Source organism: Cherax quadricarinatus, chromosome 58 (assembly GCF_038502225.1).
Source record: "Cherax quadricarinatus isolate ZL_2023a chromosome 58, ASM3850222v1, whole genome shotgun sequence".
Taxonomy (NCBI): Eukaryota; Metazoa; Arthropoda; class Malacostraca; order Decapoda; family Parastacidae; genus Cherax; species Cherax quadricarinatus.
This window is the reverse complement of record NC_091349.1, coordinates 24,501,444-24,528,363: the sequence shown is the minus strand read 5'-3', so window position 1 is coordinate 24,528,363 and position 26,920 is coordinate 24,501,444.

Here is a 26,920-nt window from a genome sequence, read left to right as displayed (position 1 = left end):
CAGAGCTTGCAGCCCACAAGACTGTCATTCCCATTAGCTCCCTTGGAGCGGGGATGGCAGACCAGAGAGGCCTAGCCACAAGCTAGGCCTGGGGACAGTTGGTCCCAAAAGATGAGGAGGTACTTGTGCCTCATCCCACGGGAGACTTAGGTCTCAGACACTCCCTAAAGAGGGAGCCAAGGCCGGGCCACCACTTGGAACAGGCCCGGGCAGGGTGAATACCGGCTAATCTTTAATAATAATAATAACAGTTCAAAGGAAATAGTGGGTTAGAGGCAGTCAACAAATTCTTTGGAGAATAAGGAAACGTTTTGGAGTGAGATTAACAAGTTGAGACAGCTTAGAGAACTAATGAATTTGACACGGAAGGTAGAGGGAATATTCTGAGGAACTGTTAATTGCTGAAGATAGAAAAAAAAGGCACAATACCATGACTAAAACAGTTCACAAATCGTTCTGTTCTTTAGGAGAATGAATTTGGGAATTATGGTGAGCAGTGTCAAGTGCAAGTGTAGTGAGAAGGATATAGAGATGTTTTTGGAGAGAAGGAAAGAGATCGTGTTGACTGGTTAGTTAGTTAGTTAAAGATTAGCCGGTATTCTCCCGGCCCGGGCCTTTTCCAAGTGGTGGCCCGGCCTTGGCTCCCTCTTTAGGGAGTATCTGAGACCTAAGTCTCCCATGGGAGGAGGCACAAGAACCTCCTCATCTTTGGGACCAACTGTCCCCAGGCCTAGCCACAAGCTAGGCCTCTCTGGTCTGCCATCCCCGCCCCAAGGGGGCAAATGGGAATGACAGTCTTATGAGCTAAAGGCTCGGGCTCTGGCACCTACCCTACCCTAGAAGGGCTGGGCATGGTGTCGATGTGACGATCACAGAGAGTAAAGAAGGTATTATCATCTTGTGAGTTAGTAAAAAAGAATGATCTGTTGTAGTATACCAATAATGTGGTATACCATTACTGTGCAATTCTCTTAAAATATCTCTATTTTTTTAAATAATTTGGATATTATTACCAAAACTAATTCTTTTCCTCGAATACCTTCATTCACATGTTTATTCTTTGTGGATTTTCACTCCAAACAGTGTATATCTCATAATGCCATAGTGTACCTTGAAATACAACTCAATTTTGTTCAAAGAAAATGGCTTCCATGATGTCCTTTTCAGACTAGTAGACAAGGAACATTAAACTCATATAAAAATATATTTCTTCAAAAAATTGCATATATGATTCATCCAAAATGAATAGAAGGTAATAAAAGGAAAGGTAATTAAATATGGAGGGTCAACCAGAGGACCACCAGGATCTTGCAGGAACACTCCACTGTTTAGTTATGACTCTTCCTGTTGAGTCGAGGACTTATTGCTTACTTGTTCCTCAAGAAATCTGTTTCTACTGCTATTAATACGAAAAAATACAATGCCAAAAAATGCTTAAAAATCATAATGATTGACGAATGAAGGTTTCTCAAAGATTTGCTGGAATAGTTGTACGTATATAAGATGCAGTCACAAAGTTGTAAGACTGGTGTATATAGAAGACATGGTATGCACAAACCTGAGTGACTGGTATGTATATAAGGCCTAAAGAAAATTTGCTAGAATTATTATTTATAAATTAAATTGATATCAATAATAATAATAATAATAATAATAATAATAGTAATAATAATAATAATAATAGTAATAATAATAATAATAATAATAATAATAGTAATAATAATAATCCTATTTTTATTTACAAGCTAAGAACTGTTGCCTATCTCAGCTTATATGAAATCCTTTCGCTTGTTACAAGGCATTGAAATAGCAATTAGGGTGAAGTTTGAGCCATCTGTGGGCCACCAGTTTCATTTAGTAAATTGATTTAATTTTGTTAATAATATTGTGCTTTACGATCGTGTTCCTCACTAGTCATCTATTGAATAAATGATCTCAGATGATGGATGTTTTGGACAATTGTGCAGTAAGAATGTAATAGCTGTTTACTGTCTGTCATGTTATGTAAAGACTCTCTTCTCACTGTACGTAAAGTGCTGCCAAGTGTGATACATTACCAACACTGGCCTTGTACATAACAGGAAGACCACCTACATCCCTCAGGTATTGAAGGCTCTGGCAGACCTCTCCTGGCTGGGTCCAAGCGAGAGATGAGTCACCTTGCTTTGTTTATTCTGTCAGAAATTCGAAGATGCGACGTGAAAAAGGTAATCTAAGAAGCAGAGCATAACCTTTGTGTGTGCGCACTTCTACCTCGTACAGAGTCTTGTAGCCTCTACAGTCGAGCAGATGCGAGTTATACTAAATAGCTGTTAGCTTCATAGCCACTTTGTTTTCAAGAATTACTATGTGTTCCTTCCTAGTCAGTTTGCTATTAAATTTCACCCAAGGATATCAACCTTATCACCGGGTTCGAAAACTCTATCAAAACAGTTATATTCTCTAATAATAATAATAATAATAATAATAATAATAATAATAATAATAATAATAATAATATTTACAATAATATTAGTATATTAATAATAAAAGCAATAATAATAATAATAATAATAATAATAATAATAATAATAATAATAATAATAATAAAACTACTACTAATAATTCAAATGTCAATATTTTACAGCTTCAACAAATATATAAACTTATATAAATGTTAAACATATTTCATGAAATTAAATAAATGGAAGACCATCAATACTGTGTGAGTCAGTCAGAGGACTCTCAGGATGCCACTTATTGATCCCACAGTCTGGCCAAGAATCTTCCTGGTGAGTGATAATTCCAGCTTTAACTTTCTCTTCACAATCACTCACTCTGCTACTAATACAAAACATTTTTTTAAAGGGTTACTTTACAGTAACAGATATTATATCAAGAAAACCATACCAATAATTCCCACCACTCCCATAATTTTAACTCCATTCCTAATCTCCAAACTTCTAATTCTCTATATAATATTTGCAAGGCACATCAGATACATCTCCACTGCCTGCAGCCTCCTCCTCCTCCTTCTCGCTCCAGTATTCAAACCTCATTCTTCACACCTATATAAGAGTGTTTGTAGCACTATACTCTGTTATATTATACACCCTCCTTCTCTTCTCTCCGTTAATGTGACTTTATAAATGGTCTAAGTCGGACCCGAACGTCGTCGTAAGTTCCTCTCTTCTATGTGTGGGTTATTTGTTTATTGTTCCAGTCACGGTATAGTGCCTTTTTTTTTGTTATTTCTCTGTAATATTACTTTTTTTTGCCTCCGTGAATAAAGTTACTTCTTTCCCCAGATGCCTCAATGCATCACCCAGATTTTTTCCTTCGTCCATTCTGTGGTTCACCTCATCTCCCACACAAAAATCTGCTGACAGGTCCAATATCAAACACTTCCCCACATACTCCCTTCCTCCAGTCTAATGCCTAATCCCTCATGGCCTATATTTGTTTTTTACTCTCATCACCCTGCTCATTCGTATATTCAGTTTAATTGCCTTCTTTTATATGCCCTGCGAAATTCGTTTATTTCAGCTTCTCTTTCGAAACTCTGAGACGAGAATAATCGTCGAGATCAACAGTGACAACTCCCGCTATGTACCTGATCCGTTGTTTATCACTCCCACACCACTCCTTGACATCCTAGCCTTCACTTGTATACTTTTGAGAATATATCTTCTCAGTGAGTTCAAATTAAAACTGCTAGAATGTATTTCGATAGTGTTCTCTGTGAGATAACTATATAATGCCATTTCTAAATGGAAAATAAGTGGAACGGATTAGAAAAGACAATCCCGCACATTATAAACATCAGAGACACAAAACTTTTAGGGTTATTATTCATTGCAAAGAATACCTGAGAGATACCAAATAAGGATAATTAAAAAATGGTAATGGCACTAATTGTGAAGAAATAATGACGTTTTAAAGAAAGGTTAAATCTTGGTATGTTTTACTTCCATGACTATATGTACGGTAGTACAGTGCCAGCTCTCTGTAAAACAGGTGTGGAGGCTGCAGTACAGTACCAGCACTCTGTGAGACAGGTGTGGAGGCTGCAGTACAGTACCAGCACTCTGTAAAACAGGTGTGGAGGCTGCAGTACGGTACCAGCACTCTGTAAAACAGGTGTGGAGGCTGCAGTACAGTACCAGCACTCTGAAAGACAGGTGTTGAGGCTGCAGTACGGTACCAGCAATCTGTAAGACAGGTGTGGAGGCTGCAGTACAGTACCAGCACTCTGTGAGACAGGTGTGGAGGCTGCAGTACAGTACCAGCACTCTGAAAGACAGGTGTGGAGGCTGCAGTACAGTACCAGCACTCTGAAAGACAGTTGTGGAGGCTGTAGTACAGTACCAGCACTCTGTAAGACAGGTGTGGAGGCTGGAGTACGGTACCAGCACTTTGAAAGACAGGTGTGGAGGCTGCAGTATAGTACCAGCACTCTGAAAGACAGGTGCTGAGGCTGCAGTACAGTACCAGCACTCTGTATGACAGGTGTGGAGGCTGCAGTACAGTACCAGCACTCTGAAACACAGGTGTTGAGGCTGCAGTACGGTACCAGCAATCTGTAAGACAGGTGTGGAGGCTGCAGTTCAGTACCAGCACTCTGTAAGACAGGTGTGGAGGCTGCAGTACTGTACCAGCTCTCTGTAAGACAGGTGTGGAGGCTGCAGTACAGTACCAGCACTCTGTAAGACAGGTGTGGAGGCTGCAGTACAGTACCAGCACTCTATAAGACAGGTGTGGAGGCTGCAGTACAGTACCAGCACTCTGTAAGACAGGTGTGGAGGCTGCAGTACAGTACCAGCACTCTGTAAGACAGGTGTGGAGGCTGCAGTGCAGTACCAGCACTCTGTTAGACAGGTGTGGAGGCTGCAGTACAGTACCAGCACTCTGTAAGACAGGTGTGGAGGCTGCAGTACAGTACCAGCACTCTGTAAGACAGGTGTGGAGGCTGCAGTGCAGTACCAGCACTCTGTTAGACAAGTGTGGAGGCTGCAGTATAGTACCAGCACTCTGTAAGACAGGTGTGGAGGCTGCAGTACAGTACCAGCACTCTGTAAGACAGGTGTGGAGGCTGCAGTATAGTACCAGCACTCTGTAAGACAGGTGTGGAGGCTGCAGTCCTGGAGGCGACAAGTACAGTTGCTACTCTAAGAAAGAAACAAGGATAAAGAGAAAGAAGTAAGTGTTGTGAAATGGAGGTTTGAATGGAAGAAAACGAAATAACAGGAGAATAAAGGTAGGAGAAAGATGAGGAAGACGAAAAGTAGGAGGAGGATATGCATAAAGAGAAGGACGGAGGAGGAGGAGGATTACGAGGAGGGAGAAAATGAATGAGGAAAACTTAAGTAGAGTGGAAGTAAGAGAAGGAGAAAGAAGCCTCAGCAGAAGGGAAGGAAGAGGAGGAGGAGGATAATAATTTAATAATTATAATAATAATTTGATAATTTTAACAATAATTTAATAATAATGTTAACGTTGTAATAATAAAAATGATTGTTTATTAATAATTTCAATATAATAAAAATAGTTTATTAATCTTAACAATATAATAATAACGATAATTAATATAATAATAAAGTTAGTAAGATAATAATAGTACTTACAATAATTATAATATATCATTAATATCACCAATAATACACATTATAATAACAATAATGTACTATAATAATGTAATAGATCAACAATATAATAATGATAATAGATCAACAATAATATTAAAAAATAATAATATCTAAGAATTGTTATTATTATTTTTGTAAAAAACCTATTTTTATTATAATTAATTTATCATTATTATTATTACTATTATTATTATTATTATTATTATTATTATTTTGTATGTCAGTCATAAAGCAAAATTTACATTTAATTACTCAAAAATTATTAATAACGATACAAATAATTTTAATAATAATAGTGATAATAATAATTAAAAAAATAACAGTGCCTCGACACCATGCCCAGCCCTTCTAGGGCAGGGTAGGTGCCTGAGCCCGAGCTTGCAGCCCACAAGACTGTCATTCCCATTAGCTCCCTTGGAGCGGGGATGGCAGACCAGAGAGGCCTAGCTTGTGGCTAGGCCTGGGGACAGTTGGTCCCAAAAGATGAGGAGGTACTTGTGCCTCATCCCATGGGAGACTTAGGTCTCAGACACTCCCTAAAGAGGGAGCCAAGGCCGGGCCACCACTTGGAAAAGGCCCGGGCCGGGAGAATACCGGCTAATCTTTAATAATAATAATAAAAGTGCAAAGGAAATAGTGGGTTAGAGGCAGTCAACAAATTCTTTGGAGAATAAGGAAACGTTTTGGAGTGAGATTAACAAGTTGAGAAAGCTTAGAGAACTGATGAATTTGACACGGAAGGTAGAGGGAATATTCTGAGGAACTCTTAATTGCTGAAGATAGAAAAAAAAGGCACAATACCATGACTAAAACAGTTCACAAATCATTCCGTTCTTTAGGAGAATGAATTTGGGAATTATGGTGAGCAGTGTCAAGTGCAAGTGTAGTGAGAAGGATATAGAGATGTTTTTGGAGAGAAGGAAAGAGATCATGTTGACGATCACAGAGAGTAAAGAAGGTATTATCATCTTGTGAGTTAGTAAAAAAGAATGATCTGTTGTAGTATACCAATAATGTGGTATACCATTACTGTGCAATTCTCTTAAAATATCTCTATTTTTTTAAATAATTTGGATATTATTACCAAAACTAATTCTTTTCCACGAATACCTTCATTCACATGTTTATTCTTTGTGGATTTTCACTCCAAATAGTGTATATCTCATAATGCCATAGTGTACCTTGAAATACAACTCAATTTTGTTCAAAGAAAATGGCTTCCATGATGTCCTTTTGAGACTAGTAGACAAGGAACATTAAACTCATATAAAAATATATTTCTTCATAAAATTGCATATATGATTCATCCAAAATGAATAGAAGGAAATAAAAGGAAGGTCATTAAATATGGAGGGTCAACCAGAGGACCACCAGGATCTTGCAGGAACACTCCACTGTTTAGTTATGACTCTTCCTGTTGAGTCGAGGACTTATTGCTTACTTGTTCCTCAAGAAATCTGTTTCTTCTGCTATTAATACGAAAAAATAGTGCTAAAAAATGCTTAAAAATCATAATGATTGACGAATGAAGGTTTCTCAAAGATTTGCTGGAATAGTTGTACGTATATAAGATGCAGTCACAAAGCTGTAAGGCTGGTGTATATAGAAGACATGGTATGCACAAACCTGAGTGACTGGTATGTATATAAGGCCTAAAGAAAATTTGCTAGAATTATTATTTATAAATTAAATTGATATCAATAATAATAATAATAATAATAATAATAATAATAATAATAGTAATAATAATGAAAATAATAGTAATAATAATAATAATAATAATAGTAATAATAATAATCCTATTTTTATTTACAAGCTAAGAACTGTTGCCTATCTCAGCTTATATGAAATCCTTTCGCTTGTTACAAGGCATTGAAATAGCGATTAGGGTGAAGTTTGAGCCATCTGTGGGCCACCAGTTTCATTTAGTAAATTGATTTAATTTTGTTAATAATATTGTGCTTTACGATCGTGTTCCTCACTAGTCATCTGTTGAATAAATGATCTCAGATGATGGATGTTTTGGACAATTGTGCAGTAAGAATGTAATAGCTGTTTACTGTCTGTCATGTTATGTAAAGACTCTCTTCTCACTGTACGTAAAGTGCTGCCATGTGTGATACATTACCAACACTGGCCTTATACATAACAGGAAGACCACCTACATCCCTCAGGTATTGAAGGCTCTGGCAGACCTCTCCTGGCTGGGTTCAAGCGAGAGATGAGTCACCTTGCTTTGTTTATTCTGTCAGAAATTCGAAGATGCGACGTGAAAAAGGTAATCTAAGAAGCAGAGCATAACCTTGGTGTGTGCGCACTTCTACCTCGTACAGAGTCTTGTAGCCTGTACAGTCGAGCAGATGCGAGTTATACTAAATAGCTGTTAGCTTCATAGCCACTTTGTTTTCAAGAATTACTATGTGTTCCTTCCTAGTCAGTTTGCTATTAAATTTCACCCAAGGATATCAACCTTATCACCGGGTTCGAAAACTCTATCAAAACAGTTATATTCTCTAATAAGAATAATAATAATAATAATAATAATAATAATAATAATAATATTTACAATAATATTAATATATTAATAATAAAAGCAATAATAATAATAATAATAATAATAATAATAATAATAATAATAATAATAATAATAATAATAATAGCAATAATAATGTTTTAATATAATAAAAATATTTAAATAATAATAATACTAATAATAATAATAATAATAATAATAAAACTACTACTAATAATTCAAATGTCAATATTTTACAGCTTCAACAAATATATAAACTTATATAAATGTTAAACATATTTCATGAAATTAAATAAATGGAAGACCATCGATGCTGTGTGGGTCAGTCAGAGGACTCTCAGGATGCCACTTATTGATCCCACAGTCTGGCCAAGAATCTTCCTGGTGAGTGATAATTCCAGCTTTAACTTTCTCTTCACAATCACTCATTCTGCTACTAATACAAAGCATTTTTTTAAAGGGTTACTTTACAGTAACAGATATTATATCAAGAAAACCATACCAATAATTCCCACCACTCCCATAATTTTAACTCCATTCCTAATCTCCAAACTTCTAATTCTCTATATAATATTTGCAAGGCACATCAGATACATCTCCACTGCCTGCAGCCTCCTCCTCCTCCTCCTTCTCGCTCCAGTATTCAAACCTCATTCTTCACACCTATATAAGAGTGTTTGTAGCACTATACTCTGTTATATTACACACCCTCCTTCTCTTCTCTCCTTTAATGTGACTTTATAAATGGTCTAAGTCGGACCCGAATGTCGTCGTAAGTTCCTCTCTTCTATGTATGGGTTATTTGTTTATTGTTCCAGTCACGGTATAGTGCCTTTTTTTTTGTTATTTCTCTGTAATATTACTTTTTTTTGCCTCCGTGAATAAAGTTACTTCTTTCCCCAGATGCCTCAATGCATCACCCAGATTTTTTCCTTCGTCCATTCTGTGGTTCACCTCATCTCCCACACAAAAATCTGCTGACAGGTCCAATATCAAACACTTCCCCACATACTCCCTTCATCCAGTCTAATGCCTAATCCCTCATGGCCTATATTTGTTTTTTACTCTCATCACCCTGCTCATTCGTATATTCAGTTTAATTGCCTTCTTTTATATGCCCTGCGAAATTCGTTTATTTCAGCTTCTCTTCCGAAACTCCGAGACGAGAATAATCGTCGAGAATCAACAGTGACAACTCCCGCTATGTACCTGATCCACTGTTTATCACTCCCACACCACTCCTTGACATCCTAGCCTTCACTTGTATACTTTTGAGAATATATCTTCTCAGTGAGTTCAAATTAAAACTGCTAGAGTGTATTTCGATAGTGTTCTCTGTGAGATAACTATATAATGCCATTTCTAAATGGAAAATAAGTGGAACGGATTAGAAAAGACAATCCCGCACATTATAAACCTCAGAGACACAAAACTTTTAGGGTTATTATTCATTGCAAAGAATACCTGAGAGATACCAAATAAGGATAATTAAAAAATGGTAATGGCACTAATTGTGAAGAATTAATGACGTTTTAAAGAAAGGTTAAATCTTGGTATGTTTTACTTCCATGACTATATAAATGGAGCTCTAATAACTGGAGGAGCCAGTTATTGGAATACTGGAGACCAAGGTAGGAATATGAGGATATTAACAGGACTGACAGGAAGCAAGAATGACCCAAGCAACGTTGTTGTTGAAACGGATTTTTGCTAAACATAAATACACTGGGAAAATTAGGATCAATATGATTGGTCTGACACATGAAGAGATCGAGGCTAATGGAAACTTTAATGAAAAATTCCCTGAGCCATTATTCAATAGAAATGTCAAAGATTCTTGAAGATTAAGAACCAGCAGAACGTTATCTGGTCTTTATTCATAGTGGATCATATATAGAAGGAATTAGTTATGGCGAGTCAATAAGAGGCAGAGACTATGCTGGGTCAGCTTTGAATATAGAGTAAAGGTGGGAAATATAGAGTACAGATGGGAAATAACTAAATATAAATAGGAAATAATGTAAAACCTGTGTACAGCAATAGCGGCTATACAAAAAACTGAGATGCTTCTTAAATTGAAATGGGAAGGAGACATGATAGAGAAGTTAAATCATGATACACTGGAAAAACTTTAATGTATGTGGCAGATGGCCACAAGCTTCAAAGTTGCCTAGATATAAAGAAACAAGAAATTTGGAGAGAGCCAGTGATGTAGTAGGTGCTGTTGGGAGGTTAAATTTAGATGTAAATTATGATGGAAATAGTATAGATCAAAGAGGACAGCAGAAAAAAGGAAATCAAGTAAAAGAGTTGGAAATATATACGTCAAGACACAATAAAGGCTAAACGACAGTTGGAGAACATAGAATCAAAATAATACCAGAAACATCTTCTAGAGCCATGCAAGAAGGAACACTGTAGAAGAAGGTTAAGTAATTCGACCAAAGGAAAAGAGAGAATTTACAGAAGATAACAAAGAGGTATGTGAAAAACTGAACAGAAGATACAAAGAAGTCTTAACAGTACCCAAATGTGCAGCACTTGGAAAACATCAGGTGAAGGTGGACGGCATCCAGATGTCGAATGAGGAGAAGATGAAGCTGCTGGATACCACTTATGCAGTGGGAATTGTCAGTATATGCTCACTAATACTGAAAGACAGGACAGTAGAATTATGGGAGCCTATTGCAATTGTTTATGAGCCAAATACCAGATAATTGGGAAATTACAAATGGAATTGGTATAAACCTTGGTAATAAATACCGACAAGTTGATTTAGAAAGACACGTAAGCAAACACTATAACATATTTATTAGAAAACGTTTCGGTCCTGGGACCTTGATCACTTCTAACATACAGAGGTAGAAAGACATTATATATATAGGTGGAGAGTGAGGTGTGACGCACGTGACCTGAGGAATGTCATAAGAACATAAGAATGGAGGAACACTGTAGAAGGCCTACTGGCCCATGCGAGGCAGGTCCTTATCAAAACAACCTCTACCTATGATGAGGACGGGTAGACGATGAAATCATGTGACTCCTGTGTTGTTGGGTTGGTGCTGCTTAAGTATCATGTATGCCAAGTTAGGTAAGACACATATGCAACAGTTAGACAACTTTATTCCGAAACGTTTCGCCTACACAGTAGGCTTCTTCAGTCGAATACAGAAAGTAGGCAGGAACAGTAGAGATGTGAAGACGATGTAATCAGTCCATCACCCTTAAAGTCGTAGAATTTGAGGTTGTCAGTCCCTCGGCCTGGAGAAGTTCAGTTCCATAGTCAGGAACTATCTGAAGATCAAGCGACAGTGCGGAGACTTAAATACTGTCGGAAGGAGAGGTGCAGGGTAGTAGTAGTAGTAGTAGTAGTAGTAGTAGTGAGAGGTCATGTCCCTCTCAGATCCAACCCTTCTCACTTGAAAAGCTTGTCCAAGGTGTTTTCTGTACCAAGATGCCATGAACATCAAAATGGTATACAATACCGACAGGTTGTTAGGTAAGACACATATGCAACAGTTAGACAACTTTATTCCGAAACGTTTCGCCTACACAGTAGGCTTCTTCAGTCGAATACAGAAAGTAGGCAGGAACAGTAGAGATGTGAAGACGATGTAATCAGTCCATCACCCTTAAAGTCGTAGAATTTGAGGTTGTCAGTCCCTCGGCCTGGAGAAGTTCAGTTCCATAGTCAGGAACTATCTGAAGATCAAGCGACAGTGCGGAGACTTAAATACTGTCGGAAGGAGAGGTGCAGGGTAGTAGTAGTAGTAGTAGTAGTAGTAGTAGTAGTAGAGGCAACTGAGAGGTCATGTCCCTCTCAGATCCAACCCTTCTCACTTGAAAAGCTTGTCCAAGGTGTTTTCTGTACCAAGATGCCACGTGTTGCAGTGTCTGACAAGATGAACATCAAAATGGTATACAATACCGACAGGTTGTTAGGTAAGACACATATGCAACAGTTAGACAACTTTATTCCGAAACGTTTCGCCTACACAGTAGGCTTCTTCAGTCGAATACAGAAAGTAGGCAGGAACAGTAGAGATGTGAAGACGATGTAATCAGTCCATCACCCTTAAAGTCGTAGAATTTGAGGTTGTCAGTCCCTCGGCCTGGAGAAGTTCAGTTCCATAGTCAGGAACTATCTGAAGATCAAGCGACAGTGCGGAGACTTAAATACTGTCGGAAGGAGAGGTGCAGGGTAGTAGTAGTAGTAGTAGTAGTAGTAGTAGTAGTGAGAGGCAACTGAGAGGTCATGTCCCTCTCAGATCCAACCCTTCTCACTTGAAAAGCTTGTCCAAGGTGTTTTCTGTACCAAGATGCCACGTGTTGCAGTGTCTGACAAGATGAACATCAAAATGGTATACAATACCGACAGGTTGTTAGGTAAGACACATATGCAACAGTTAGACAACTTTATTCCGAAACGTTTCGCCTACACAGTAGGCTTCTTCAGTCGAATACAGAAAGTAGGCAGGAACAGTAGAGATGTGAAGACGATGTAATCAGTCCATCACCCTTAAAGTCGTAGAATTTGAGGTTGTCAGTCCCTCGGCCTGGAGAAGTTCAGTTCCATAGTCAGGAACTATCTGAAGATCTGCGGAGACTTAAATACTTTCTGTATTCAAAGAAGCCTACTGTGTAGGCGAAACGTTTCGGAATAAAGTTGTCTAACTGTTGCATATGTGTCTTACCTAACAACCTGTCGGTATTGTATACCATTTTGATGTTCATCTTGTCAGACACTGCAACACGTGGCATCTTGGTACAGAAAACACCTTGGACAAGCTTTTCAAGTGAGAAGGGTTGGATCTGAGAGGGACATGACCTCTCAGTTGCCTCTCACTACTACTACTACTACTACTACTACTACTACTACTACCCTGCACCTCTCATTCCGACAGTATTTAAGTCTCCGCACTGTCGCTTGATCTTCAGATAGTTCCTGACTATGGAACTGAACTTCTCCAGGCCGAGGGACTGACAACCTCAAATTCTACGACTTTAAGGGTGATGGACTGATTACATCGTCTTCACATCTCTACTGTTCCTGCCTACTTTCTGTATTCGACTGAAGAAGCCTACTGTGTAGGCGAAACGTTTCGGAATAAAGTTGTCTAACTGTTGCATATGTGTCTTACCTAACAACCTGTCGGTATTGTATACCATTTTGATGTTCATCTTGTCAGACACTGCAACACGTGGCATCTTGGTACAGAAAACACCTTGGACAAGCTTTTCAAGTGAGAAGGGTTGGATCTGAGAGGGACATGACCTCTCAGTTGCCTCTCACTACTACTACTACTACTACTACTACTACTACCCTGCACCTCTCCTTCCGACAGTATTTAAGTCTCCGCACTGTCGCTTGATCTTCAGATAGTTCCTGACTATGGAACTGAACTTCTCCAGGCCGAGGGACTGACAACCTCAAATTCTACGACTTTAAGGGTGATGGACTGATTACATCGTCTTCACATCTCTACTGTTCCTGCCTACTTTCTGTATTCGACTGAAGAAGCCTACTGTGTAGGCGAAACGTTTCGGAATAAAGTTGTCTAACTGTTGCATATGTGTCTTACCTAACAACCTGTCGGTATTGTATACCATTTTGATGTTCATCTTGTCAGACACTGCAACACGTGGCATCTTGGTACAGAAAACACCTTGGACAAGCTTTTCAAGTGAGAAGGGTTGGATCTGAGAGGGACATGACCTCTCAGTTGCCTCTCACTACTACTACTACTACTACTACTACTCTGCACCTCTCCTTCCGACAGTATTTAAGTCTCCGCACTGTCGCTTGATCTTCAGATAGTTCCTGACTATGGAACTGAACTTCTCCAGGCCGAGGGACTGACAACCTCAAATTCTACGACTTTAAGGGTGATGGACTGATTACATCGTCTTCACATCTCTACTGTTCCTGCCTACTTTCTGTATTCGACTGAAGAAGCCTACTGTGTAGGCGAAACGTTTCGGAATAAAGTTGTCTAACTGTTGCATATGTGTCTTACCTAACAACCTGTCGGTATTTTATACCATTTTAATGTTCACTTATGTACAGTTCAGGACATTTATTAAAGGAAACGTTTCGCCACGAGTGGCTTCTTCAGTCCTAATACAGAGAAAACTAAGAAAACACACATATATATAGTGGTGGGAGTCAGGTGAGGTGAAGCGTGGGTAGAGGTGGTAGTAGTAGTAGTAGTAGTAATGGAACTAAGGAGGTGAGGTTAGAGAGGGACCTGCTGGCATCAAGTAACACCAGTTCCCAGGATGGGTAATATCCTCTTGCTTAGTAATTTTGAAATACTGTAACTACCGGATTTTTGCTTTATAGTGTTACTGACAGAAATTAGTGCAGCTTCAATGCATTTTCTCCGTCTTAAGTCGTCTTCTTTAATAACTAGTTTAGCTTCATTGAATTTCATGAGGTGTCCAACATCGTCTCTATGTTGAACACATGCGTTTTTGCGGTCATCATTTCTGCAAGCATTTTTGTGTTCTGCTATCCTAATGTCCAGAGTTCTGGCTGTTTCCCCTACATATACTTTGTCACACCCCCCACATGGTATAGTGTAGATTCCTGCACTTGTGCCAGAATCATGCTTGGGTTTTTGTATCAGGTTCCTAATAGTAGTTGAAGAGCTGGTAGATATTTTAGCCAGTTTTCTGTCAAACATTTTTGAAACATTAGTGGCAACGTTGCTGACCGGTAAAACGATGTAACTTGGAGGCTTTTCTTCAATTTGATAGGTGTTGGTCTTGCTGAGGATACGTGTTGCACGTTTCCTGCAGTCACGTATGAAGTGTAGGGGAAAGTGTAGTGAACTAAAAGAGTTGGTGATGTATGTACATTCTTCTTCGAGGAACTGCGGACTGGAAATTCTGTAGGCTCTCAGAAAGAAGCCAATAACTACCCCTCTTTTAGTTCTTGTGTCATGGTGAGAGAAGAAATGTAGAAGATCATTCTTGTAGGTAGGCTTCCGGTAGACTTTAAAAGAAAGTTTGCTTTCCCCTGTGCGTAAGAGAACGTCGAGAAAAGGTAACTGGTTGTCCTTCTCCTCCTCTAAAGTAAATTTAATAGTTTGTTTTCCCCTGTGCGTAAGAGAACGTCGAGAAAAGGTAATGGCACTAAGGGGTCCCCATGGCTCCTCCTTTTTAGGTTCGAGGACTTCTTCGGACTAGCCATGGGATCCCCCCTTAGTGCAGTTCTTGCCAATTTATATATGGAGGACCTGGAATCAAGAAGGATCCTCAATAACATCCCTCGTTCAGTTACTTGGATGCGGTACGTAGATGATATTTTGGTCATTGTACCCAAAAATCTTGACGTACAGGGCATCCTCAACACCATCAACACTCTGGAACCTACTATTAAATTTACTCTAGAGGAGGAGAAGGACAACCAGTTACCTTTTCTCGACGTTCTCTTACGCACAGGGGAAAGCAAACTTTCTTTTAAAGTCTACCGGAAGCCTACCTACAAGAATGATCTTCTACATTTCTTCTCTCACCATGACACAAGAACTAAAAGAGGGGTAGTTATTGGCTTCTTTCTGAGAGCCTACAGAATTTCCAGTCCGCAGTTCCTCGAAGAAGAATGTACATACATCACCAACTCTTTTAGTTCACTACACTTTCCCCTACACTTCATACGTGACTGCAGGAAACGTGCAACACGTATCCTCAGCAAGACCAACACCTATCAAATTGAAGAAAAGCCTCCAAGTTACATCGTTTTACCGGTCAGCAACGTTGCCACTAATGTTTCAAAAATGTTTGACAGAAAACTGGCTAAAATATCTACCAGCTCTTCAACTACTATTAGGAACCTGATACAAAAACCCAAGCATGATTCTGGCACAAGTGCAGGAATCTACACTATACCATGTGGGGGGTGTGACAAAGTATATGTAGGGGAAACAGCCAGAACTCTGGACATTAGAATAGCAGAACACAAAAATGCTTGCAGAAATGATGACCGCAAAAACGCATGTGTTCAACATAGAGACGATGTTGGACACCTCATGAAATTCAATGAAGCTAAACTAGTTATTAAAGAAGACGACTTAAGACGGAGAAAATGCATTGAAGCTGCACTAATTTCTGTCAGTAACACTATAAAGCAAAAATCCGGTAGTTACAGTATTTCAAAATTACTAAGCAAGAGGATATTACCCATCCTGGGAACTGGTGTTACTTGATGCCAGCAGGTCCCTCTCTAACCTCACCTCCTTAGTTCCATTACTACTACTACTACTACTACCACCTCTACCCACGCTTCACCTCACCTGACTCCCACCACTATATATATGTGTGTTTTCTTAGTTTTCTCTGTATTAGGACTGAAGAAGCCACTCGTGGCGAAACGTTTCCTTTAATAAATGTCCTGAACTGTACATAAGTGTCTTTTTCTTCTTCAGTCGAGTACAGAAAAGTTGATAGAAGCAGAAGATACTTGAAGACGATGTAATCAGTCCATCACCCTTAAAGTTTTGAGGTGGTCAGTCCCTCAGTCTGGAGAAGAGCATTGTTCCATAGTATGAAACAATATGGAGATGAAGTGACAGAATGGAGCTTTTTATAGCGATGAGAGTAGGCCACTAGGAGAGGTAAGAACTCAGATTTGATAAATCCAGCCGCTCTCACTAGTGGAAGTTGTCGAAGTTGATTGCAGGTCTGTACCAAGATACCCTTGTGTTGCAACAGATTGAGGTATAAAATACCGACAGGTTGTTAGGCAAGACACATATGCAACAGTTAGGTATCTTTATTGTGAAACGTTTCGCCTACACTAGGCTTCTTCAGTCAAGTACAGAAAAGTTGATAGTACTTGAAGACGATGTAATCAGTCCATCACCCTTAAAGTTTTGAGGTGGTCAGTCCCTCAGTCTGGAGAAGAGCATTGTTCCATAGTATGAAACAATATGGAGATGAAGTGACAGAATGGAGCTTTTTATAGCGCCAAGAGGTGAGACGTAGGCCACTAGGAGAGGTAAGAACTCAGATGTTGAAAGGTCAGGTCCCTCTCAAATCTGTCAGACACTGCAACACAAGGGTATCTTAGTACAGACCTGCAATCAACTTCGACAACTTCCACTAGTGAGAGTGTCGGCTGGATTTGAGAGGGACCTGACCTTCGACAACTTCCAACATCTGAGTTCTTACCTCTCCTAGTGGCCTACGTCTCACCTCTTGGCGCTATAAAAAGCTCCATCCTGTCACTTCATCTCCATATTGTTTCATACTATGGAACAATGCTCTTCTCCAGACTGAGGGACTGACCACCTCAAAACTTTAAGGGTGATGGACTGATTACATCGTCTTCAAGTATCTTCTGCTTCTATCAACTTTTCTGTACTTGACTGAAGAAGCCTACTGTGTAGGCGAAACGTTTCATAATAAAGATACCTAACTGTTGCATATGTGTCTTACCTAACAACCTGTCGGTATTTTATACCATTTTAATGTTCAATCTGTCAGACACTGCAACACAAGGGTATCTTGGTACAGACCTGCAATCAACTTCGACAACTTCCACTAGTGAGAGCGGCTGGATTTGAGAGGGACCTGACCTTTCAACATCTGAGTTCTTACCTCTCCTAGTGGCCTACGTCTCACCTCTTGGCGCTATAAAAAGCTCCATTCTGTCACTTCATCTCCATATTGTTTCATACTATGGAACAATGCTCTTCTCCAGACTGAGGGACTGACCACCTCAAAACTTTAAGGGTGATGGACTGATTACATCGTCTTCAAGTATCTTCTGCTTCTATCAACTTTTCTGTACTTGACTGAAGAAGCCTACTGTGTAGGCGAAACGTTTCACAATAAAGATACCTAACTGTTGCATATGTGTCTTACCTAACAACTTTTTTTTTGGGGGGGGGGGGGAGCACAATGAGTTCACCAACACTCTGAGCACTTTGAAATACCCCCAAACCATGAGCGAGTCTGGGTGTTTGATGGTCCCACAGGTGTAGCCTGAGTCTAGCGGGTCACTACCTCTGGGCCGGTACACAAGTCCCCCACGGTTACAGGTGACGGTGAGGGTTGCTTCATTACTCCAGAGTACTTCAGACCACTGTTGAGGATTCCAGTGAAGATATTTCTTTGCATAATACAGCCTAAGTTTCTTCTGTGGCTTGGAGATGATCAGTTTCTTAACCTGGTGATGACTACTGTAGCCCAGTTCTGGCACACGTGTGTGAACAGTTCTTACAGACACCTCTGAGAGAAGACGTGGGTTCTTTTCTTTCAGTTCTCTAGCAGTTATCTTAGGTGTATTCTTTAACTGCTTTAACACAGGGTACGAACACATGTCTTCCTCGAGGAGCAAGGCCGAGGTTTGGCAGACGGTAACTCGACACTGTCACCAGCCTTGAAACACTGCACCCAGTTCCTCACTGAACACTCACAAACACCAACATTCTCTACTATTTCTTTCGTCTGGTGCCCAGCTTTGTGAAGCCCTATGATTTGAGCTATAGTTTCAGGTGTTAAAGACTTCCTTTTACTCATAATCAGACAGGTATAGCCTCAAAACCAAAGGGAACACCGAAAAAATTGGGCGGATGAGAGACAAAAGTGCAACACTTCTCATCAAGGCAGCCACGTGAGCACTGAGGAGTCACTGTGGAGTGTGGCGGCATGCCGTGACGTAATGTTAACAGCTGCTACCCGGCATAATACACTGATGAAAAAACACCCCTTAAAGGGTAGGCCTTTGATGTTCGCCAAAAATGTTAGAATACATTTCTTTAGATTTAGGGTAGTAAGCAAGTGTAATAAATTAGATAAGGATTTGGAGGAGACAAAAGACATACACAGATTCAAGATTAGGTATGATAGGGTATATGAGGTGAGGAACCAGTAAATGAAGGTTAATTTGTATGGTTAGGAGGCAAGGTCAGCAGCCGACTTTCGAACCTCAACCAACACAACTCGTTGAGTACAACTCGTTGAGTACACGCAGCGTCATCAACAAGCTAGAGGAGTAAGCTTGAGTGAGAGGGAAAACAAATCTTTTAATGGTCGAGGTAGTAAGTGAAAGAAAGATCTCCCGTATTCCCTTGTACATCCAGCCTTCCTCCGCTCTTGATATCTAACTCTTCCCTGTTTATAGGCTGCCCACCTCTGTTTCTGATATCATCCCTTGCCTCTTTGATATATTGTCAACTTTCTTCATATCACAGCCAACTTTTTTTGGTACTTTTCCTTATCTGAATCTTTCAGTCCATTATTGAAATCTTGCACTTACATGTTGATATCTTCCTCCAATGTGGTTATATCTTGCGTTCTTTCATGTCGACATTTTGTTTATTCCTTCTTATATCATTTCCCGTTTGGTTGCTGAGATTTCTCTTTTCTGTAACTTGTTCATATGTTTCCCTCCTTCGTTACTGATACTTTGCCTCCTTCTTTTAAAACATTTTTCTCCTTCCTTTGTTGATATCCACTTTTTTTCCGTGGTGATTCGCTCTGTCTTCCCTTGTTGATATTATGCAATCTGCCCAGCTGTTATCATGGTATTTTCTTTAGTGATATCGTGACCCCGTCTATCATTCGCTTGTGGTGAATGGTTTTGAAAACCGACAAGTTGAAGAATTGAGACACTTGTGCAACACATGGGAATCTTTATCGAAGAAACGTTTCGCCACACAGTGGCTTCATCAGTCCAATACGAAGTAGAAATGGGTAAGGAGAGGAGGAATTCGAGGTAATCAGGGACTGATTACCTCTTCTATCATTAGCTTGATGATAATTCATATATGTTATTATCTATCACTGCCTATGAATTCAATAGTATTACCACATATTTATATATCATGTAACTTCTTAACCACGCGAAATTGATCGATTTCTTATCTGTTTTCCCTTGAATAATATTTCATGCTAACGCTTCAAGTAAATGCAATCAGATTCAAATGTCTTTCGTGTTAGTGTAAGGTGAACAGTAGCTACAGAAATTGACTGAATAGATTACTTTACTGTATCCTTATATGCTCATCGCCTAGCAAATTATACCAGATTTCATTTATGCCCAAAACATTTTGAAAACTCGACATATTCGAAGAAGACTTTAAAATAAATACAAGTGAATTACCAACATTTGTTTGTCTTAATATAATCATACACATTACATTATGGAAGACAATTATTGCACTAAGCAAGCTGTGAGAAATTTGCTCAAGGCTCACAGCTGACTGTTCACTTCAGCAGCCAGTTTACTAACTTGTAGTTACAAGTATAAATGACTACAATCTGTTTATGCCATTTTCATGCTCCTAGCAATCTTAGACCTCATATACACCAAGAACCTGGCTATTATAGAACATATTTGTCAAGCAAGTTTACTGAGGTATTTAATGTAAACTTCAAGGAGAGGCTATTAAAAGTGAAACAAATCCAGATTACAATCCTTTTCACAAAAATGTTAAGATAAGTAAACTTTCTTCTTATTTATATACAAAAATATGCATTAATAGTCAAAAGTAGAGCAATTCGTATCGGAAATTTAAATGATGTAAGTTAGAACTATGTATCCTGATGAGTGTATCTCTAGTGATGTGAGTGCACTTCTAGGAACACTGAGTGCGTGCGTGGAGACCGAGTGATATGTGCCTCACTTCTTATGCAAAAGATCCATAGCTTGCATTAAGGCATCATTGAATGGTGGTGAGCAGGTTACATACAACCATGATGAGCGAAGTTTGTCGATAAAGTCGTCACTCAATTAACCAAACGAATATTAAATATCAGTAGAAATACACCGAGAGTTTTATTTAACCCCCATTTCATAGATTAAGGTGTTCTACACTTAGACGATACATTTATCGGGCGATTCTCGTGTGTAATCAATGGCGTTCTGGCTTAAGATGTATGTATATATATATATATATATATATATATATATATATATATATATATACATATATATATATTATTATTATTATTATCACACTGGCCGATTCCCACCAAGGCAGGGTGGCCCGAAAAAGAAAAACTTTCACCATCATTCACTCCATCACTGTCTTGCCAGAAGGGTGCTTTACACTACAGTTTTTAAACTGCAACATTAACACCCCTCCTTCAGAGTGCAGGCACTGTACTTCCCATCTCCAGGACTCAAGTCCGGCCTGCCGGTTTCCCTGAACCCCTTCATAAATGTTACTTTGCTCACACTCCAACAGCACGTCAAGTATTAAAAACCATTTGTCTCCATTCACTCCTATCAAACACGCTCACGCATGCCTGCTGGAAGTCCAAGCCCCTCGCACACAAAACCTCCTTTACCCCCTCCCTCCAACCTTTCCTAGGCCGACCCCTACCCCGCCTTCCTTCCACTACAGACTGATACACTCTTGAAGTCACTCTGTTTCGCTCCATTCTCTCTACATGTCCGAACCACCTCAACAACCCTTCTTCAGCCCTCTGGACAACAGTTTTGGTAATCCCGCACCTCCTCCTAACTTCCAAACTACGAATTCTCTGCATTATATTCACACCACACATTGCCCTCAGACATGACATCTCCACTGCCTCCAGCCTTCTCCTCGCTGCAACATTCATCACCCATGCTTCACACCCATATAAGAGCGTTGGTAAAACTATACTCTCATACATTCCCCTCTTTGCCTCCAAGGACAAAGTTCTTTGTCTCCACAGACTCCTAAGTGCACCGCTCACCCTTTTCCCCTCATCAATTCTATGATTCACCTCATCTTTCATAGACCCATCCGCTGACACGTCCACTCCCAAATATCTGAATACATTCACCTCCTCCATACTCTCTCCCTCCAATCTGATATCCAATCTTTCATCACCTAATCTTTTTGTTATCCTCATAACCTTACTCTTTCCTGTATTCACTTTTAATTTTCTTCTTTTGCACACCCTACCAAATTCATCCACCAATCTCTGCAACTTCTCTTCAGAATCTCCCAAGAGCACAGTGTCATCAGCAAAGAGCAACTGTGACAACTCCCACTTTATGTGTGATTCTTTATCTTTTAACTCCACGCCTCTTGCCAAGACCCTCGCATTTACTTCTCTTACAACCCCATCTATAAATATATTAAACAACCACGGTGACATCACACATCCTTGTCTAAGGCCTACTTTTACTGGGAAATAATTTCCCTCTTTCCTACATACTCTAACTTGAGCCTCACTATCCTCGTAAAAACTCTTCACTGCTTTCAGTAACCTACCTCCTACACCATACACATATATATATATATATATATATATATATATATATATATATATATATATATATATATATATATATACTAATATAGGTTAAGGATCCCTAGCTTTATTGACAGCTATTCACAGGTTAAGGATTCCTAACTTTATTGGCAAGCTAAGAGCTGTTACCTACATCAGCTCATTTGAAAGCATTTTTATTGTTATGAGACATACAAGTAGGGAACAGGATGAAGTTGGAGCCATCTGTGGGCCAGCATTTTCATTTGATCAACTGACTTTATCTCGTTGACATCATTATGCTGTACGAATGTGTTCCATACTCGAGTCATCCTGGGTATGTATGATCTCAGATGGAGTGATGTTCTGGAGAAGGGTACAGCCAGAGTGAAGTTGCTGCTTTCTGCCCGTCTTGTGGCATAAAAGCTTGTTTCACGCTGTCCTCGAAGTGGATCCAAGTGTGGTATTTTGACAATATTGGCCTTGTACATAACAGTAAGGCTACCCATATCCCTCCTATGTTGAAGGCTCTGCTGAAATGACAGATCTATCCAGGATGGGTCCAGGCGAGAGATGAGACGTCTTGCTCTGTTCTCTACTCTGTCAAGCAGTCGCAGATGAGAGGGGGGGCAGGCAAACCATCTTGAAGTTTTGTTAAGAGGTCCTGGTGCCATATATATATATATATATATATATATATATATATATATATATATATATATATATATATATATAATATATGCAATAAGATCACAGTAAACAGGTGATTTCAGAATATGCAAAACAACCACTCTGAAAGAATAGAGAAATTCCAAGCGCTTTCGTGACTACTCACATTATCAAGGAACTATGAAAGTAAAGCATCCAAGGAAGCTATATAAGGGGTCTGGCCGGCACCTCACTATCAGATCCCACAACGGTTTAAACACCTGACGCGCGGCGAGCCAACTTGGATAGGTCCTTGGCACAACTCACCCCACAAACTATTCTACCCAAGAAATAAGAAATTTTAAAGATTATTTGTCCAGTGTATTATTAAATTCTTCCCAAATTCTATTAATTATAAATGGATCTAATTTATATAAACCAAAGGAAATATTCATATTATTGTCAAAACTGCTTTTTATGAAACAAGATTCAATTATATTCCTGTCGACCATGGACTTGCTTGATACTACTTTCTCAACTTTTTGAAAATCAATTGGATGGTTAAAATCTCTTACATGAATAAATAGAGCATTGGAATCTTGTCCAGTTCTAATGCTATATTTATGTTGTTTTAATCTTAGTTCGAGATTTTTACCAGTTTGACCGTAATAAACTTTATCGCAAATTTTACAAGGAATCTTATAGACACATCCATCAGCATTTTGGGGGGAATTCTTTATCAAAAGTTTTTTTACTGTATCAAGATTTTTGAATACAACTTTAATATTAAAAGTCTTAAGAAGAGAAGGCATATCAACCAAGTTTTCATGGTAAGGGAGAACCAACATATTTTTAGTTGAATAAGGCTGGTTGTCCCTTTTTGGATTGTAAAAAGTATTTCTAGCAACTTTAAAAGATTTATCAATTACATTTCTTGGGTATTTTAAATCATTACCTATTTCATAAATTTTGGATATTTCCTCATCTATGAACTCAGGACTACAAATTCGTAAAGCTCTCAGAAACATTGATGAGAAAACAGACAGTTTGACTCTATCTTGATGCGAGGAATAATAGTGGACATAGGAACAGTTATTTGTAGGTTTTCTGTAAATTTTAAATTTGAATTCATTATTACCCTTAATAATTAAAACATCTAGAAAAGGCAATGAGTTATTTTCTTCAAACTCAACAGTAAAGTTTATAGAATGGGCTAAGCTATTTAATTTTCCAAGGAAATGGTGTATATCTACATTTTTGGGCATAAGACACAAAATATCATCAACATATCTGAACCATTTAGCTCTATTAGGGAGGATTGTGTTAAGTAACCTTGTTTCAAAAAATTCCATGTATAGGTTACTAAGAACAGGTGAAAGAGGATTTCCCATTGCCATACCAAACTTCTGAGTGTAAAACTTATCATTAAATACAAATTTTGCATCAACAATGCAAAGTTTAATAAGTTTAATGATAGTAGGAACTGGCAATGGTAAATCATAGTTAACGAGTTCTTCAGATAAGAAACTTAATAAATCATCAACAGGAACTTTCGTAAACAAGGAAGTAACATCAAAACTAACCATGTTAAAATCATTTAAGTCAGTCAAGGAGCTTAATTTATCAACCAAGTCTATGTTGTTTTTAACATTAAAGTTAGAAATTTTGCCAACAATAGGGCTCAAAATATCAACAAGCCATTTGGATAATTTATATGAAACTGACCCTATGGAGCTAATAATTGGTCTGACTGGATTCCCTGGTTTGTGTGTTTTTATTAGTCCATACATGTAAGGTAAAGATGGATTAGTGGAAGTAAATTGTTTGACTAATTCATCTTTGCCTTTCAGTAGAAGTTTTATTGTTTTATTGAAATTGCTGTTAACGGTTTCTAGGGGATTTTTCCTAAGTTTAGAATAGGTTTCAGTATCATCTAAGAGATTATTCATTTTTTCTTGGTAATCATTTTCTTTCATAATTACTATTGCATTTATTTTGTCTGCTTTAGTAAGGCGCAAATTTTTATTGTTATTAAGTGTATCATAAGACTTAAAGAATCTTTGAGGGCAATTGGGAATGTTTGGTTTTAACATAGAGCTATATACCATTCCTTTACTAATATTAATTTCATCAGAGGATAAATCAGAAAATTTTTCAAAGTTACAAAAGGCTTTTGCAATTTCAACATTATTAAGTTTTTTTGAAGTTGCAAAACTTAGGCCAAAACCTAGAGCAGCAGTTGTATGTTTGTCTAAAATTTCATCTGATAAGTTAATTACAAAATTGTTATTAGCATGCTTTGTCCAATCACTATTTTCAATTAAAATGTCTAATTTTCTTTGTAGTTTGCTCTTGAGTTCATTACAAATTCTTCTGAGTTTATTATAGCAATGATCCAACATACTGTGTTTCCATTCTGATGGAATGGCCTGATTAAAAGAGTATTTTTTGTTTCTCAATATTTTGAATGCTTCCTTCTCCTGTATTTTAGTTATTTCAATATGTTTCTGAAGAATAATTCTCATAAAATCATCAAAAGGACGATCTCTCATGTCAAGGAGTCTATTGGGTAAAAGAGACTTGGGCAGAACTTGTTCTGTTTAACCGTTGTGGGATCTGATAGTGAGGTGCCGACCAGACCCCTTATATAGCTTCCTTGGATGCTTTACTTTCATAGTTCCTTGATAATGTGAGTAGTCACGAAAGCGCTTGGAATTTCTCTATTCTTTCAGAGTGGTTGTTTTGCATATTCTGAAATCACCTGTTTACTGTGATCTTATTGCTTTAATGGATACCACACGACTCTTCAGAATGTTCTCGATAAACTTTCCTAATCATATATCTTTTGTTTCACAGTTTTCTTCTGCACTGATCAAGTCCCACAAGTTAAAAATTCGACTTAATTTCTTAAAAAATTGTTTAAATGAACAAGTTCTGCCCAAGTCTTGAGACACTTATGCAGCATATGGGAATCTTTATTCAGGAAACGTTTCGCCACACAGTGGCTTCATCAGTCCAATACAAAGAGGAAGGCGTAAGGAGAGGAGGAGTATGAGGTAATCAGTCCCTCAGCCTGGAGTCAGTTGTGATGAATGGTTTGAAAAACCGACAAGTTGAAGATTGAGACACTTATGCAGCATATGGGAATCTTTATTCAGGAAACGTTTCGCCACACAGTGGCTTCATCAGTCCAATACAAAGAGGAAGGCGTAAGGAGAGGAGGAGTATGAGGTAATCAGTCCCTCAGCCTGGAGTCGATGTGTTCAGTCCATCAATCTTGTAGAATGTACAGCATAGGGCCGTAGACGTGGCTTATATACTGTAGTGAGGTGACTTGAAGCAGGCGGAGGCGGGGTCATAGTGGTACCATCCACTAGTCGAAGTAGGTCTTCGTCCAAAGGTTGAACAAGTGTTGAAGAATTCTTTGTAACAAGATCCCATGATGCTGCAGTGTCTGACAGTTGTGATGAATGGTTTGAAAAACCGACAAGTTGAAGATTGAGACACTTATGCAGCATATGGGAATCTTTATTCAGGAAACGTTTCGCCACACAGTGGCTTCATCAGTCCAATACAAAGAGGAAGGCGTAAGGAGAGGAGGAGTATGAGGTAATCAGTCCCTCAGCCTGGAGTCGATGTGTTCAGTCCATCAATCTTGTAGAATGTACAGCATAGGGCCGTAGACGTGGCTTATATACTGTAGTGAGGTGACTTGAAGCAGGCGGAGGCGGGGTCATAGTGGTACCATCCACTAGTCGAAGTAGGTCTTCGTCCAAAGGTTGAACAAGTGTTGAAGAATTCTTTGTAACAAGATCCCATGATGCTGCAGTGTCTGACAGTTGTGATGAATGGTTTGAAAAACCGACAAGTTGAAGATTGAGACACTTATGCAGCATAT